At 42.8% G+C, this 16,900-nt stretch overlaps 1 long non-coding RNA gene across 1 annotated transcript in view; it reads right to left on the reverse strand.

The window, feature by feature from the left end:
- Positions 1–11,699: 11,699 nt before the first annotated feature.
- Positions 11,700–16,900, reverse strand: part of LOC140716701 (uncharacterized) — a 31,935-nt gene continuing 26,734 nt past the window's right edge. Inside the window, exon 3 of the long non-coding RNA XR_012096357.1 lies at positions 11,700–11,984. This is a non-coding gene — a long non-coding RNA (uncharacterized lncRNA). The remainder of the gene's footprint in view (positions 11,985–16,900) is intronic.

A 16,900-nucleotide genomic window follows, 5' to 3' on the forward strand; every position in this document is an offset into this window, starting at 1 on the left:
GTCAGGACATTGGGATGAGACAAATCATAAGTAAGGAAGTATCGGCCCTTAAAACACTTACTCCATCGAGGGTTACTGAGACTCTGGTTCTTTAAGGCCATTCCCAAACCATGGGGCGAGGTTGGCTGGACTGGACTACTCCCTCAGAGCTGAATGACAAAGCCCGAGAAGCTGGACAAGTTCCTCCAACAGTCCTGTTCATCTTCATTAAGGGGGATCGGTATCAGCAGCACCCCTTCTGCAGCATGTGATGACCCAATAGCCTGAAGTGTTTATGTGGTTCACATACTTGTCCACCATCCATAGGAATGTGTTATAGGGTCTCACAACAACCACCATCATCGCCACTGGCATCAGGATCCACCACTTTGCCATTCTGATATAGGGAGACAAAAACTCATTCCCTCCTGGTTAGTCGCTGCATATTTAGACAGACTATATTGTGTTCCCCAGTCGCGCTACGCCCCCACCTACTCTGATCCCTCCAGTAATATGACGGTGGTGTCTAGGGGGCTGGTCCGAATAAGGGGAGCACCTCTCTCTTTAAACTGGGAACTGCGGCTTTAACTAAATACTCTACCATGGTTGAGGTTAACCTATGACCCTCTGGCGGGTCGTCACTGTTGTGATAGATCCCTGTGATCAGAGCCCACTGCTGAAGAGCTCTGGTCTCTTCCACCACTGTGCTTCAAATCCCACTGGAAGAGTGAGGGATACCTGACATTCACTGCTGCTATCCTGCTATCAGTCTGCCCCTTGGTGATTCCTCATCCCCCACAGGAGGTGAGTAACACTCTCAGGGCATTGTTGATGGAATGGCTGGATGACAACACCTCTCCCCCCCCCCCCCACAGGGATACCCATCTCTCTGTTGGATGAACTCACTCTAGCACTCCCTGCTTCCCAGATCCTGAGCAACCATACGGGCAGAGGCTCTCTTGGCTTCTACCAATACCTGTCTCCCAGTTCTCTCAGTTCCTTAGTGGAAAATTCCATGATGGTGGTCATCTGAGTGAAAGCCACAGTGTTATCCTCCCCAGGTCCCTCTCCCCCAGCCTGCTGCTCGTCCTTACCCTGTTCCATGGAGGCTGGAGTGTCTATGGGCAGGCGGGCCCCCTTGCAGGGTCTAAGACCACGTGGCCACCGGTCTGGCCAGTACTGGTGCAGCTGCATAGGGGGAAGGACACTCACTTAGAGGGGGTGTCTTTTAACCTCTCTTCCCTATCCTTGCCATCTAATTGAGTGTCCCCATCCCCCACCCACGTGTCAGGGTCACCTCAGCAACACCAGGTCTCGGACCTTGACGGGGTGCGGTTGGTCTTTTGCCCTGTGGGCAGCCTCTATCTGCTGCACCTTTATCAGCCAACAGGTCATCCTTGTACTTCTAACTCCCTAGCCCAAGTCTGCGCTGCCCAGGCAACCTCCTCCATGGTAACACAGCACTGGTTTCGCAATTCTTTCCTCAAACTATCTACTTCTTTCTTCTTCTGTGAGATGATCTCATGCTGCTGCCTTACTACGGTTGCCAGCAGGCAGAAGGCACCTCTCTGGCACACTTTGTTTTTGTGGAATCCTACCTTATTAAGCCCGGACTCGATGTGGTGTCTCATTTTCACCCTGTGGGAGTTTAATTTGTCTCATCAGTCTAAGGGTGTTCCCTAGTCTGCCAGTAGGTTGGCAAGACTCCCAAATCCTGCACTGTTGTTGATCTACCCTGGGGTTTGGTGTTCCTCTCTTATTTTTCATTCTAAAAATACTCATCTTCTGGTCAATCACCAAACCTTGCTCGCAGCACCAATTGCTGTGTGAAAACAGGTTTGCAGGTTCAGTGGGTGAAGACAGAAGGCACTCACTACCAATAACTATTCATTTACAGGACAAGACAGCCACTAAACATTTAGTAAACTCTTCAAATTACACTCAGTCACAAATACTTATCTAAAGTGTGCGCCCAGGCCTGCTTCACTGCAGCACACCCTGACTGTTTATCGTTTCCATGGCACCCTCGAGTGCCCGGTCTACAGCAACCCACAGAACCAAAAGAGGCCGCGTGGTTACAGCATGCTGGATTTAAACTCTACCGACGCCATGACACCATCAGCTAAAACCCAAAAGATTCCATTAGAGTTATGGAAAGAGGCAAGGACTCACTGGTGTCAGCTCAAAACACTACAGCCAGAATGCAACAAGAGGGAAACTGAAAATAACGGTGGTAAAACTACAAGTATTGCAGACAATCCAGGCAAGGAAAGGCAGTGTCGTTTAAGACTTGAAAAAAGACAGCAAGAAGGAGGGGATGACTGATGTGTATAGAAGATTAGAGTGGAAGTCAAAATGCAAGGCATATTGAAGGGAAAGGTACAAAGATGAAAAGCCTTAAGAAGCAGCCAAAGCTGCATTGCCTTCATAGACTCCAGTAATGTACTAAATATTATATATAACCACAGTAGTAGTTGATAAGCATTATTAGCCTTTAATGATAGTAATAATTAATCTACAGGAAGTACACAATAAAATATATTAATAGATATGCATAATTATGAAGGTGATAATAGTAATAACTGTTGCACAATAAGTCCTTGTTATTTGCTAGAAATAGGAATATGGTATTCCAGCCGATAACAAAGAAATTCTGGATATCATCAGGCTGCTAGCAATGACAGTAAGGTTGCAATGAAATATCCATGATAGGGTTGACTACTTAATTTAAATTTCAACTTGTCAAAATATGCTGAAACATGAGCACTCCAGGCTCTAGCTCTGACCACACAGCTATCCTAACTCTGGATTCCTGGTGTTCTTGACCCTGGCTCAGGCTGCATACCAGCTATTGATACTTCACTATTTTCCAGCATAATACATCTAATGCAGTCCCTGTCATGGAGAACAGCATTTACCGAACACCACAGGACTCTGGAGAAATGCCCACAATTTACCAATAGACCCAATAATACATGGGCACTTTGCGATAACCTTGATAGGTGGAGAGTAAGTTACTAAATAATATAAACTTGCATAAAGAAAATGAGCTCAGTTATGAATAAAGCCTTTCTGGGGTAGTGACTACTGCAACTATTATCGGTACCTGGGAGTGGATACAATAGAAATGTTAAAAACAAACATAAAGAGGTTGTCATTGAAAGACAATTAGACTGACTAAATGAATGCACAGTTCAATGTAATTGACTCATAGCTGCTTTTTTAGTTCAAGAACAACGAGGAATGGACAATAACTTATGGTATCACTTGTGATTTCCACATCCTGTGAATTAATAAATAAAAGATAAATACCTGTGTATATATGTCTCTATTAATAATAAATAATTAATTATTGTATAATTTCACATATATTAGTTAACAGCTGATCTTATGTGTTTCGCTAGTTAATGATCCTAAACAACATATTTGCAACTAAGCCAATCTCAGTGAAGACTGGTGTCAAATAAGATGTGTCATTGCTATAATGCTTATTTCATTTTTTTTTACCATATTGCTGCATCCAACTTAAACAAACATCCCAGAAGAGTAGAGCAAATCATCAGAACTAATGGAAAACTGTTCAACCAATGATGAAGATGGCACCAGCCAACAACGCAAGCAAAGGCGACATCCTTCAGGCGGTTTACAAAACTACTTATTTCACTTCTTTTAGAACATAGAAACATAGAAAACCTACAGCACAATACAGGCTCTTCGGCCCACAAAGTTGTGCCAAACATGTCCTTACCTTAGAACTACCTAGGCTTACCCATAGCCCTCTATTTTTCTAAGCTCCACGCATCCATCCAGGAGTCTCTTAAAAGACCCTATCATATCCGCCTCCACCACCGCTGCCGGCAGCCCATTCCATGCACTCACCACTCTCCGCGTTAAAAATCTTACCCCAGACATCTCCTCTGTACCTTCTTCCAAGCACCTTAAAACTATGCCTTCTCTTGCTAACCATTTCAGCCCTGGGAAAAAGCCTCTGACTATCCACACGATCAATGCCTCTCATCATCGTATACACCTCTATCAGGTCACCTCTCATCCTCCGTCGCTCCAAGGAGAAAAGGCCAAGTTCACTCAACCTATTCTGGATTGGCATGCTCCCCAATCCAGGCAACATCCTTATAAATCTCCTCTGCACCCCTTCTATGATTTCCATGTCCTTCCTGTAGTGAGGTGACCAGAATTGAGCACAGTACTATGCTCAATTTACATCGTATTTTTCCAAATGTGGTTCTGCTACTGTTGGAGCCTGTGATCTACATTTTGATGGTGTGTTTTTGGCCAATTGAGCAATCTGGCGCTTTGTTGTCTCCAAGGGTGTCTCGTGAGGCTTTGAGCAAAGTGTGCAGCTTCGGGGCCGAGAAGCCTGGAGGCAGTGCGTGAGCCCGTGATTGACTCCACTTCTCACCGATCTTGCTGATTAAAGCACTGAGAAAGATTGAAATCATTGAGGTGAGTGAGGAAGGCAAGCAGATGTTCAGCGTCATCCACCTGTCTCTCATTCACTGCGGGCTGTTTGTGACATGTCTCTCTCTCACTCTCGTTCACTGCTCCCGAAGGAAGGTCCCTGCATTTGAATGGTCTCTCTCTCTCTCTCTCCCCCCCCCCCCCCCCCCCCCGATGCTGTCAGAGGATGATGCTGGACTTCTGAGTCTCAGGCAGGGTTTAATCGACACGGTTTGTGGATTGGACTCTGTAGTTCATGTTATGATGTATTTTTGGCTTCTGGTCGCTCACTTTTTTTTTCCTATTTTCAGTGACTTTGAATTGGGACAGCCTGCAGATAACAAACACTGAGCTGCACTGGACTCTTTTTGTTGCCATTTGTGCTGTTTTTGCATGTGGGGGAGGGGTTTTGATGATTTTCTTTGAATGGGTTCCATGGTTTTTCTTTTTTTTCATGGCTGTCTTTGGAAAGATGAATCTCAGGGTTGTACACTGCACACATATTTTGATAATAAATGTACTTTGAATCTTTGAATACACTAGAGTACAAAGGGCATTGCAAATTAAATAATTGACCTGCAGTTCACTGATAATGCTGGTGCTTACGTGTGCTTGGAGATCACGCTCCTTGTTACCATCAAACTGCATCACTGAAGCATATATGAGGATGGGTTTTACGTGCAACATCTGCAAGGAGATTGCTTTCCACCTGCCTGACTTCATTGTGCAGCAAAGTCCTCCAACAATAAAGATTCATGGCAGGACCCTAGAAAATGCATACCACTTCTCATATCTCAGGAGCCATCTCTTAGTAAAGGCAGACAATGATAATGAAATTCACATTCCCTTCAATCAGCACAGCCTTTGGTTGGTTGAGGAAAAGCATGTTTGAAGATCACCATCTCAGAGCTGGAACAAGCCCCCTGGTCTACTGGCAGTAGTGATCCCTGCTTCTGCATACATACACAGACCACTAGAACAATCCTGTTTCTGCAAAACCTATCTGCAATTCTGCAAAATAACATGGGGCAGCACAGTAGCGTAGCAGTTAGCGTAATATTTTACAGTGCCAACGATCAGTGCTCGGGGTTCAATTCCCACCGCTGCCTATAAGTAGTTTTGTACATTGCCCCCTGACTGTGTGGGTTTCTTCCCCGTGCTCCGGGTTCCGGGTTACTTCCACGTTCCAAAGATGTACAGATTAAGGTTAGTAAGTTGTGGGCATGCTATGCTGGCGCCAGAAGTGTGGCGAAATTTGCAGGCTGCCCCCAGCACATATTGGACAGTGTTGGATGCTGACGCAAATGTCACATTTCACTGTATGCTTTGATATTTCAATGCACATGTGACAAATAACATCAGTCTTTATCAGCACTACTTTATCATTCCCTGTCAGAGTCACCTTATGTACAGACACTCCTGTGCCTAGCGTAACTTTATGGATATACAATCAACCTATATATTTATGCTATCTTACATACTTATATTTATTAAGTTTTTTTATTATTGTGTTCTTTATCATATTGTGTTATTTTGTGCTACATCAGATCCGGAATAACAATTATTTTGTTCTTTTCACTTGTGTACAGGAAATGACATTAAACAATCTAGAAATTGAACTTTAAAAGGTTTATCTTTAAATTTTCCAGATTCACTGCAGGGATATGTAAAGCAATATCAATGTGCTCTTCCAGGCAAGCATCGCCAGCACCAAGGCCCTAGTTACTCAGCTGGCTCTGTTGAACAGACCTCCCTTGTATGCCTCATGCCAGATCCCCTTGATCCTGAGGGACAGCTTAAGCACAAAATAAATTCTTATAAAGGACCTGAAACTGCTTCCCTTTCCACAGTCTGTCTGATCTGCTAAGTTTATACAGCATGCTGTTTTTATTTCAGATTTCCCCATTTCCATATCTGTAGCATTTGATTTTCAGATGGGTTTGTTTTTTTAAGGGGAAGTTGCATGATATTTATGAGTATGAATGTACCATGTGCTATGATCTGTGATTCGTTGTTCTACCAGCCATAGCTGTTGGGAGCTGATTGCCTTTGACAAGGGATGTTTTGTTGGTAGTTTTAACCTCGGTCATTTTCCTTTGGAATCAGCCACACCAAAGAGGCTACAGATGCTACAAGATAAATCTTAACTCTATCGACCTGACTTGGTTCCGTGACACTGAATAACCTTGCCTATGAATCTGGATGTTCAATTGGCTACCTGCTCAAAAGCTTTTTGAGAGAGAGTGGCAGAATTCCTCTATTACCACCTGCCTTCATCTTCAAATGACCTCATACTAATTTATGCAATAACATCCCTTTGATAGTGATTACGAACCCCCACCAGGCTACCCTATCAAAACCTAAATTAGCTCACTCTGTTAATGGTCTTACAACGTCACATCTTAAGTTAACCCTTTCAAACTTAGTGTCACTTAGTGAATATGAATCCATGAAAATATTTTCCATTATGACATAAAATATAAACAGAAAAGTGAAGAAACAGACATGATGAAATTCATGAATGTATGGATTACATAATCATGAAATGACACTGACTTCCATCAGCATGGGACAAGGCAGCAGTATTTTCAGGAATACAGAACTACAAATATATAATCCCACTAACAGTGAAATTCAATAAAACTGTACAATATATGAGCTGACTCAGAAAAAAAATAATCATTACCCTTTTGTTAGAAGCTTATTGTAATAAAAATCTAATTATTTATCTAATATTAGAATCAGAATCAGAATCAGACTTTAATCGCCAAGTACCTATGCACATACAAGGAATTTACTTCCGGCAGATGTTGTCTCTCTGCTCATAACAATAATAATGATAAATATAAATGAAAATATAGATTATACATACAAGTAGTGCAATCCAAGTAATAGTTAGCCGACAGTTAACCGGCAGTTAACTGTTCAGCAAAGTGACCGCAGTAGGGAAAAAACTTCTCCGGTGCCTATTAGTCTTAGTCTGGAGGGATCTGAAGCGCCTACCAGACGGAAGCAGATCAAACAGTCCGTGCGCAGGATGGGAGGAGTCCTTAATGATGTTCCCCGCCCTCTTCTTCAACCTGGAAGAGTACAGGTCCACAATAGAGGGCAGGGAGGCTCCAATCATGCGCTCGGCAGTCCTCACTGTGCGCTGTAGTCTGGTTCTATCCTGCTTGGTGGCGGCTCCAAACCACACAATGATGGAGGTGCACAGGACAGACTCAATGACTGCAGTGTAGAACTGCAGCAGCAATTCCTGAGGCAGACTGTATTTCCTCAAGAGCCACGGGAAATACGTCCGCTGCTGGGCCTTCTTCAGGATGGAGCTGATGTTCTGCTCCCACTTCAGATCCTGAGAGATGGTGGTTCCCAGGAACCTGAAGTTCTCCACGGTGGACACAGGGCTGCTGAGGACTGTGAGGGGAGACATAGCGGGGGGATGTCTCCTGAAATCCACTATCATCTCCTTTGTCTTAAGGAAAGGAAGTCTGCCATTCTTATACTATCTGACTATGTGATTCTAGCTGCAGTTAATTCTTAATATTGTTTGGGCAGCCTATAATTAACAATGAATAATAAGCAAGAATAAATCTGAATAAAATAAATATGCAATTGAATAGTGAACAGCCATTATGTTGAATAATTATTGATTCTGCAAGGTTACAGAATGAGAGGAACGTACACAAATAAGAAATGAAGCTTATTTTGACAATAAATTAAATGCACATATATACTCACAGTGGCCAATTTATACAGTACATCTGAACATTAATGCAAATACTCATCAGCCAATCATGTGGCAGCAACTCAATGCATAAAAACATGCAGACATGGTCAAGAGATTCAGTTGTTGTTCAAACCAAACATCAGAATGGGGAAGAAATGTGATCTAAGTGACTTTGACTGTGGAATGATTGTTGATGTCAAACAGGGTGATTTGAGAATCTCAGAAACTGCTGATCTCCAGGGATTTTCACACACAACTGTCTCTAGAGTTTAGAGGGGATGGTATGAAAAGCAAAAACATCCAATAGGCACAGTTCTGTGGGCGAAAGCGTCTTGTTAATGAGAGAGGTCAAGGGAAAATGGCCAGACTGGTTCAAGCTGACAGGAAGGTGACAGTAACTCCAAAAGCCACAGTGATGTGCAGATAGCATCTCTGAATGAACTTTGAAGTAATGGGCTACAACAGCAGAAGAGCACAAACATACAATCAGTGGCCAATTTATTAGGTAGAGGAGGTATATTTGCTTGACTAATAATGGTGACAGTAATGATGGTGATAACTGCAGAAACTGGGATGGTAAAGCAAAATAGAAAATAATGAAATTTATTATTTCAGGCAGAATCAGTGCAGAGTTATCATTTTAGGTTTGAAGACTTTTTTAAGCAAGATAATGATGATAACACTTGCCATTTTGAAAGCAGGATTTAATACAAAAATTCAGTCCCAATCATTAATATCTATTATGAAGCCTGAAGGTTCAGTAGTTAAATGAGTGCTGACTGGGTATATTTTTGTGGAATGGTATCTGTGGCCTCTACATAACTAACTCCCCTAAAGGCGTGGACTGCCTGAGATGGTACATTGGAGTTTGGCTCAAAAAGCAAAGATGAAACTCCTTTATGTAGCACCATATCAAGTCAAGTCAAGTCACTTTTTATTGTCATTTCGACCATAACTGCCGGTACAGTACACAGTAAAAATGAGACAACGTTTTTCAGGACCATGGTGCTACATGAAACAGTACAAAAACTAGGCTGAACTCCGTAAAAACAACACAGTACAACCTTCAATACAACCTCTGTAGAATGTGATGAGGATGGGGGGGAGGGGGGAGATGGACTTCCCTCAGCTTTCGCAGGAAGTAGAGACGCTGCTGGGCTTTCTTTGCTATGGAGCTGGTGTTGAGGGACCAGGTGAGATTCTCCGCCAGGTGAACACCAAAAAATTTGGTGCTCTTAACGATCTCTACCGAGGAGCCGTCGATGTTCAGCAGTGAGTGGTTGTTCCGTGCCCTCCTGAAGTCAACAACCATCTCTTTTGTTTTGCTCACATTCAGAGACAGGTTGTTGGCTCTGCATCAGTCCGTTAGCCACTGCACCTCCTCTCTGTATGCTGACTCGTCGTTCTTGTTGATGAGACACACCACGGTCGTGTCATAAATCCCGAAGGAAAGTGATGGTCATGAGGATAGGACCCTCCCCACCCTTTGTGCCTCCCAATAGCAGTGTTGATAATGCTCTTCTATCTAACCTTATGATTTTCTTCCCTTCCATTTCCTAAAAAGTTGCCCAAGGCCAAACATTCCCATTCTCCTTGAGACTCATAGACTGTGTGCAAACAAAATGGAGTACATGACACTAGTAAGTGAAACCCAGAATTTCCAGACTAACAGTTTCTAGAAGGCTAGGCAATTCTTAATAAAGTCCCAGAAGGACTCCTTATGTACTTTTGAGGGCCTCTTCAAAATACCATCATCAGTTAAGTGTGAAGTGTTGAGAATCCCTTTAAGGAGTGCTTTAAATCATTATCATTGTTGTATTCATTGCCTAAAGCAGCTGGTTACCATAAGGAGAAGGTATTAGTTAAAGCACCAGAAACCAAAATGTTACAAAGCCTCTTTAATAAGGGGGATTTTGACCAGAAATTGGCCACTTAATGAGCTTCTGGTTTCTCTTCCTAACATTGGCTTCAGCTCCTCCACTGAGATCGTGTCTTGCACTGAAGCTTCAGTTAATCATTTAGTTCAGTCCTGGCCAAGATTACATATAAAGCATTTTGCATAAATCATACCCAAATCTGTAACTGACAAGTTATCCTTAAATTCCAAGATTAGAAGCTAGTGATACTCATATATCATAATACACTTCTGCTACTTGAATGTTGTTAAAGTTGAGGGCATCATTACAAGTGGAGCATTTCTAGTTCTCATCACCAGTAAATTCACAAAATGCAAATGAGAATGGAGAGCATATCTTTTTGATACAATTTTTTCCTGAACTAGAAAGTTATCAGTGCATTTCTTTCCAATTAATAGATTGGCATTTAATTTGTGACAAAACTTGGACTTTAATTGCTCTGTATAACATTTGATTCACATAACTGTCAGCTCATTTGCACTGTAATAACTGGACTTAAATTTTCAAACAAAATCAAGTTATTGATGAAAAAGGTCATTTAGCTCCATTCTCCAACATTAAAGAACATAAGGTATATTAACAGCAGAAAAGGCTGTTCAGCTCACCGAGTCTCAATCTATTGACCTAGCTCAAGATGGTGGAGCACCCAGTTGCAGCAGCCACTCCAGCTCGAGCTAATGGTGTAATTGTTCATGCTTTACATCTTTCTCATGATCGCAAGACACTGCTGGATATTAAGAACATCAAGTACTAGAGGTCTAACTTACTACCAAGTTGTTGGATTGCAAAGGAGCTGCACAGAATGGGCTTATTGCATACCATGGTGTCACCTTACTATAGCCACACAGGGAAGCTGACATCAGAAGAGGTCCCAAGTTCATATTCCAGATGAGCCCCCAAATGTTGTTGCGTGAATGAAGTCACCGGAGAGAAGTACTGGTAGATATAAAGCAGTCTCTTTATTCGACAAAATATCATAAATAAACTGACAGCCTTTGGAGTAGGGAGCGGGAGGGGGGGAGAGAGAGAGAGAGAGACAGAGACAGAGACTGTGGGGAAGAGAGAGAGAGGGGAGGGAGGGAGAGAGAGGGAAAGGGAGAGAGGGGAGGGGGAGGGGGGGAGAGGGAGAGGGAGGGAGAGGGGGAGGGGGAGGGGGGAGGGGGAGGGGGAGGGAGAGGGGGAGGGAGAGAGGGAGAGAGAGAGAGAGAGAGAGAGAGAGAGAGAGAGAGAGAGAGATCTTCTTGACCAAACACTACACAACATTCTGTATGCTAACGATCAAAGAAAAATTCAGGATAATTCAAACAAATCCTTCTTTAAAATGCTTCCTTTGAAACAGTTTAAAATTCCTGGATCTTCCCACCAACACACATCCCTGTTTGTACTTATATTACAGACACATAAATACACACAAGTAATGAATTGAAATCAACATATCTGTTCTTCCACAGTTCACGGTTCTTAGGAACCCATTGTGCAGAGCTGCATTTTAGAGCTAATCCACAGTTCTTATTTGAATCTGAAGGCTAGTGACTGAAGTCAGTTAAAGTTATTTGCTACATGTGCAAACTCCAAAAATTGCTCCAACAGTCTTGTCACACAGGGAAGATGGCATCAGAACCAGTGCACAAGAAAAAAGAAACACGGTAAGCACACTGATATTTGTGTGAGATTAACAGTGAAACCCTGTAGGCCAGCTCTCCCATTGATTCTGCTTTCAAACGTTTGATCACCAGAAAATAAACTAGGTTACCTTTGTCTCTGAATCTGTGTGAGATGAAGGACGGCTGCGCACTCATCCTGATGGAAACATGGCTCCAGAATACCACCCCTGAAGCGGGCTTCTAGCTAGAGGGTTTCATCTCTTTTCAGGTGGTCAGAAATCCTGCAACCTCTGGTAAGACCTGCGGAGGAAGAGTGTGTATCTTTGTTAATAAGAATTGGTATGTGAACGCTTCAGTAGTAACAACCCACTATTTGTCACTGGTGGAGATTTTACCGGTATAGTGCAAGCCCTTCTATTTACTGAGGGAGTTCTCTGCCATTGAGATTATAGCTATATTCATCCCCCTGTGCTAGTGTTGGGGAAGTATTGTGTGAGGTCTATGGTAGCATCAATGACCTCCAAGCCATACACCTTTCTGGTTTCTTTATTATTTCTGGCAATTTCAACCATGCTAATTTAAAAACAGTCCTGCCTAAATTCTATCAGCAGGTTGTCTTTGCTCTCAGAGATAAGCACACAGCCCACTTGGTTTATACGAACTTCCATGGAGCATACAAGGATGTTCCCCGCCCCCCACCTTGGGTGCACTCACCATTAGTCTGTTACATTAATTCCTGCATACAGATCACTGATTAAACAAGTCAAACCAGTCAAAGGGAGATAAAGACCTGGGCCAGAAGGAGCAACCTCAGAAAACACAGACCAGAGCATGTTCATGGAAGTGGCTACCTATGACCATCACATTAACATCAATGAATATGCGGGATCTGTGACTGGCTACACAGAGAAGTACATTGAGGATGTCACCGTAATCAAACACAACGACGTGAGGGAAAATCAGAAGCCATGGCTGACAGCAGAGGTCCAGGCACCACTGAGAGATCAGGATGCTGCATTCAGATCAATGGATCATATGACTCTGAAGGCAGCAAGAGCTGTGTTTTTCCCCCGCCATCAGGAAGGCAAAATGGAATGATTCTCAGAGAATATACAGACATTGCTGTGACACCAGAGATGTGAGGCGCATGTGGCAGAGCTTTCAGAACATAATGGCCTATAAGTCCACAAGTTCAATGACAGTGACGCCTCTCTTCCTGATAGGCTGAATGTCTTTCATGCTCGGTTTGATGCACAGAATGATGTGCCAACGAAGTAGGACCCCTTCCCCCCAAGGAGCAGGTACTCTGGCCACATCTGATGTGAGGAAGACCCTAGCCAGGGTGAACTCACGTAAAGCTGCAGGACCTGATAGCGTACCTGGTCGGATGCTTGAGGGACTGTGTAGCCCAGTTAACAGAGGTCCTAGCAGACATCTTCAACATCTCTCTGGAATAACCCACTATCCCCTCAGGATTCAAGACAGCTACCAGTATCCTGGTGTCCAAGAGGGCAATAGTAACCTGTCTCAACGACTACCGTCCAGTGACACTGACCTTAACAGTAATGAAGTGCTTTCAGCAACTGGTTATGGATCTCATTAAATCCCATCTTCCTGCTACATTGGACCTTTCCTAGTTCACTTATTGCTGAAATTGGTCTACTGATGATGTCATAGCCTCTGCATTCCACTCTGTATGGTTCCACCTGGAAAATGGTGCATCATTCATCAGGACACTGTTCATACAATCACCCCTCAAAAGCTGGTGGGTAAACTGTCCTTGTGGAGTTTCAACACCTCCCTCCGTAATTGGATCCTGGACCTCTTGACAGAAAGGCTGCAGTCAGTCTTTGTTTTAGCAACATCTCTAACTCCATCACGCAGACCACTGGTGCTCCCAAGTCTGCATACTCAGCCCCCTGCTGTTCATGCCACTGAAGCACGATTACACTGCTAGATCAAGTTCAAACTGAATCACGAAGTTCGCTGATGACACACCAGTGGTTGACCTTATTAACAATGATGAGGCAGTGCACAGAGAGGGGTTAGAGTGGCTGGAAAAATGGTGCATGCACAACAACCTGAGTCTCAACGTGGACAAGATTAGAGTGATGATTGTGGACTTTAGGAACATGCAATCAAATCACTCCTCGTTGCGCATAAGTGGCTCCTCCATTGATTGAGTTAGGAAGACTAAGTTTCTGGGAGTGCACATAACAGACCATCTCACCTGGTCCCTCAACACCACCTCTTTAGTCAAGAATGCACAGTAGTGGGGTTCCGGTGACATCATTGTCGAGAATGGCAGCTTAAGTCACCAGCTCCTCCGGAAAAATGCGTATTAAGCACCATTATCCCATCAAATATAATATTTTTCAAAAAATATTTGAACTGAAAGGAGAGGCAAGAATGGGGAAAAAGAATGGAAATAAAAAAAGCGACACTGCAGAGCCTGCGTCCGAGAGGAGTGCAGCAAGCGGCTCTCCCACCCGATCACGTGCTAGCGAGGCAGACGCTGGGCCTCATTCAGATGAAGCGGCAAATATCTTCAAAATCCTGAAAGAAATAATGGAGGTCCAGAAAGAAATAAAGCAGCAGCTCCGTGATATTAAGTCAGAGCTCGCCAGCGACAATCAAAAAATAGCGGTGGCAGAGACTCGCATTGAGAAGGTGGAAGATCGCGTTTGTCGGAAAGTTACTGCAGGACGCGCTGGATATTCTCTCGGCTATGAAGCTGGAAGTCGAAAGAGCCCACCACGCATTTGTCCCAAAACCTACCCAGGACAGAAAGCCACGCTCAATAATAATTAAATTCCTTCGGTACAGCACCAAGGCGGAGATTATATGAAGGGCCTGGGGTAAGAAGAGAGTGTTTTTCGATGATAAATTAATATATTTCGACCAAGATTACCCCCCCCCCCCCCACGGTCCTGCAGAAACGCAAAGAATACTCTGAAGTAAAGCAAGTACTAAAGCAAAAAAATATTAAATTTCAAACTCTGTACCCTGCTAAACTTCGAGTTTTTTATGACAATGGAACGCAGTTGTACCAGACAGTGGAAGAGGCGACTACAGACATGAAGGCCAGAGGGTTGCCCGTCAGCTTGACCAAAACGAAAGAAAGCCTGGCTGAGGAATTGTCCCGCTTGGCTTGGGAAATAGTGCGAGAAACGAGAAGGCAGGAGACGGGAGGAGGCCGAGAGAAATATATCAGGAAGAGACCGGGAGTTTCCTAAAGACAGTCCTCACCCCCTTCAGAAGAGCCATAAGGTTTGGCTAACTTTAAAAATGTCAAGAAGCTAAACGGAAGCAAAAGTACACGGTGATATACCTATCTCGAGAAATACTTATTATAATGTGGATTTTATATTACTTAGTTGTTATTCTTTATTTGCTCACTTACTCCTTTTTCCCCACCAAAATGAGAATATATATATATATGTGTAACATATGTGTGTGTGTGTGTGTGTGTGTGTGTATATGTATATATTTATAGGAGGAGTACACAGGGAAGTCTTTTCTGTGTAATGGATTTGTTCACTGACTTTTATGAATACTGCATTGGGGGCCCTCAACTCACAAGTAGGAGGGGTTATCCCCCACAGCTAGACATTTCCTCTAGCTCAACGCAGGGTCATTTACTAGAGACCTCAGCCTTGGAATCACATGTTCGTTGCCATTTTTGTTATTATCTGCGTTTCTTGGTTCGTATTTGTTCAGGGAGTAGATCGATTGAGTTTTATTCTAATTTCAATGATACATTGACAGATAAATACAGATGGCTAAGGACAAGGTAAAGTTCATTTCTTTTAATGTCAATGGGCTATTAAATCCAATCAAACATAAGAGAATTTTATCCAATTTTGAACGGTTTGATTCATACTGGGAAAAATGATTTAACTACATGATGCCTCATGGGCCTGATTTTATTCTCACAAATCAATGAATCTGTTGTAAAAAAAAAGGATCACTCCCTACTTGTACATAGTTCTTTCCTTTTGCTTGTGTTTTCTTTCCACTCTTTTCTATAAGTGTATACCTCAGATAAATACGATGTGGAGATTTGTGATATATATGATTATATGATATATATGTATGATGTCTGAAATACATCTTATGGAAATGTTTGTTTGATGATGAACTTCAATAAAAAATAAATTACCAATAAATAAATAAAAGAATGCACAGTAGTGTCTCCACTTCCTGAGGAGACAGAGGTGAGTGAGGCTCCCCACCACCATTCTAACCAATTTTTACAGGAGCACCATCAAGAGTGTCCTGACCAACTCCATCACCGTCAGATACGAGAATCACAAAGCATCTGACCGCAAGTTCCTACAAAAGGTTATGAGGACTGCTATAATGATGATCAGGGTCTTTCTTCCATCCATCCAAGATGTTTATCAGGAGCACTGCATACACAGGACACTTAGGATTGTCAATTATCCTTCCCATCTGTCCAACAATCAGTTTGACCCCCTACCATCAGACAGGAGGTATCGTAGCATTAGGATAAGGACTATTAGGATGGGAAACAGCTTCTTCCCCCAGGCTGAAAGACTACTGAACTCTCTGCCACCACCCAGGTCTCAGCACGTATGAAGCGACAGTAGTGTTATACTGTTTACTTTTGAACTTGTATCATATATGCAACTTATTATTTGTTAATTTATTTGTGGTAATATTACTTTATGCGTTACGTCTGTGAGCTATAACTACTGTGTTGTGTATCTTGGTCTGAAAAAACATTGTCTTGTTTGGCAGTATACATGTATGCAGTTGAATGGCAATAAACTTGAACTTGAACTATTGTTGAGGAAAGATTGATAAAGATGGGAGGAGTGGCCATATTCATTATATCCAGTAAAACCCCTGGGTCTCTTTCATCTACATCCTTGACTGACTCTCAGTTTATCTTCCTAGGTGAAGTACTTTGCTATGGTTTGTATTAAATATCATCTGCTATCGATCTGCCCACTTAGTGATTCTGTCGAACACATTTGTGGTTTCCAAAGTCAGCAGCCTAGTCTATTTTGGTTTCTACAAATCTGATCAATTGCATTTGGGCTTTCAATCCAAATAACTCATGTAAATTAAAGAAAAGAGATCCTGGGACTGATTCCTGAAGTCGTTAACTCAGCACATACCCTAAACCTACTGATTCACCTACTTTAGCTCACTTCTTATCCATCAGAGAATTTACCAAACTGCCACAA

Source organism: Hemitrygon akajei, chromosome 26, assembly GCF_048418815.1.
Source record: "Hemitrygon akajei chromosome 26, sHemAka1.3, whole genome shotgun sequence".
NCBI classification, from domain to species: Eukaryota; Metazoa; Chordata; class Chondrichthyes; order Myliobatiformes; family Dasyatidae; genus Hemitrygon; species Hemitrygon akajei.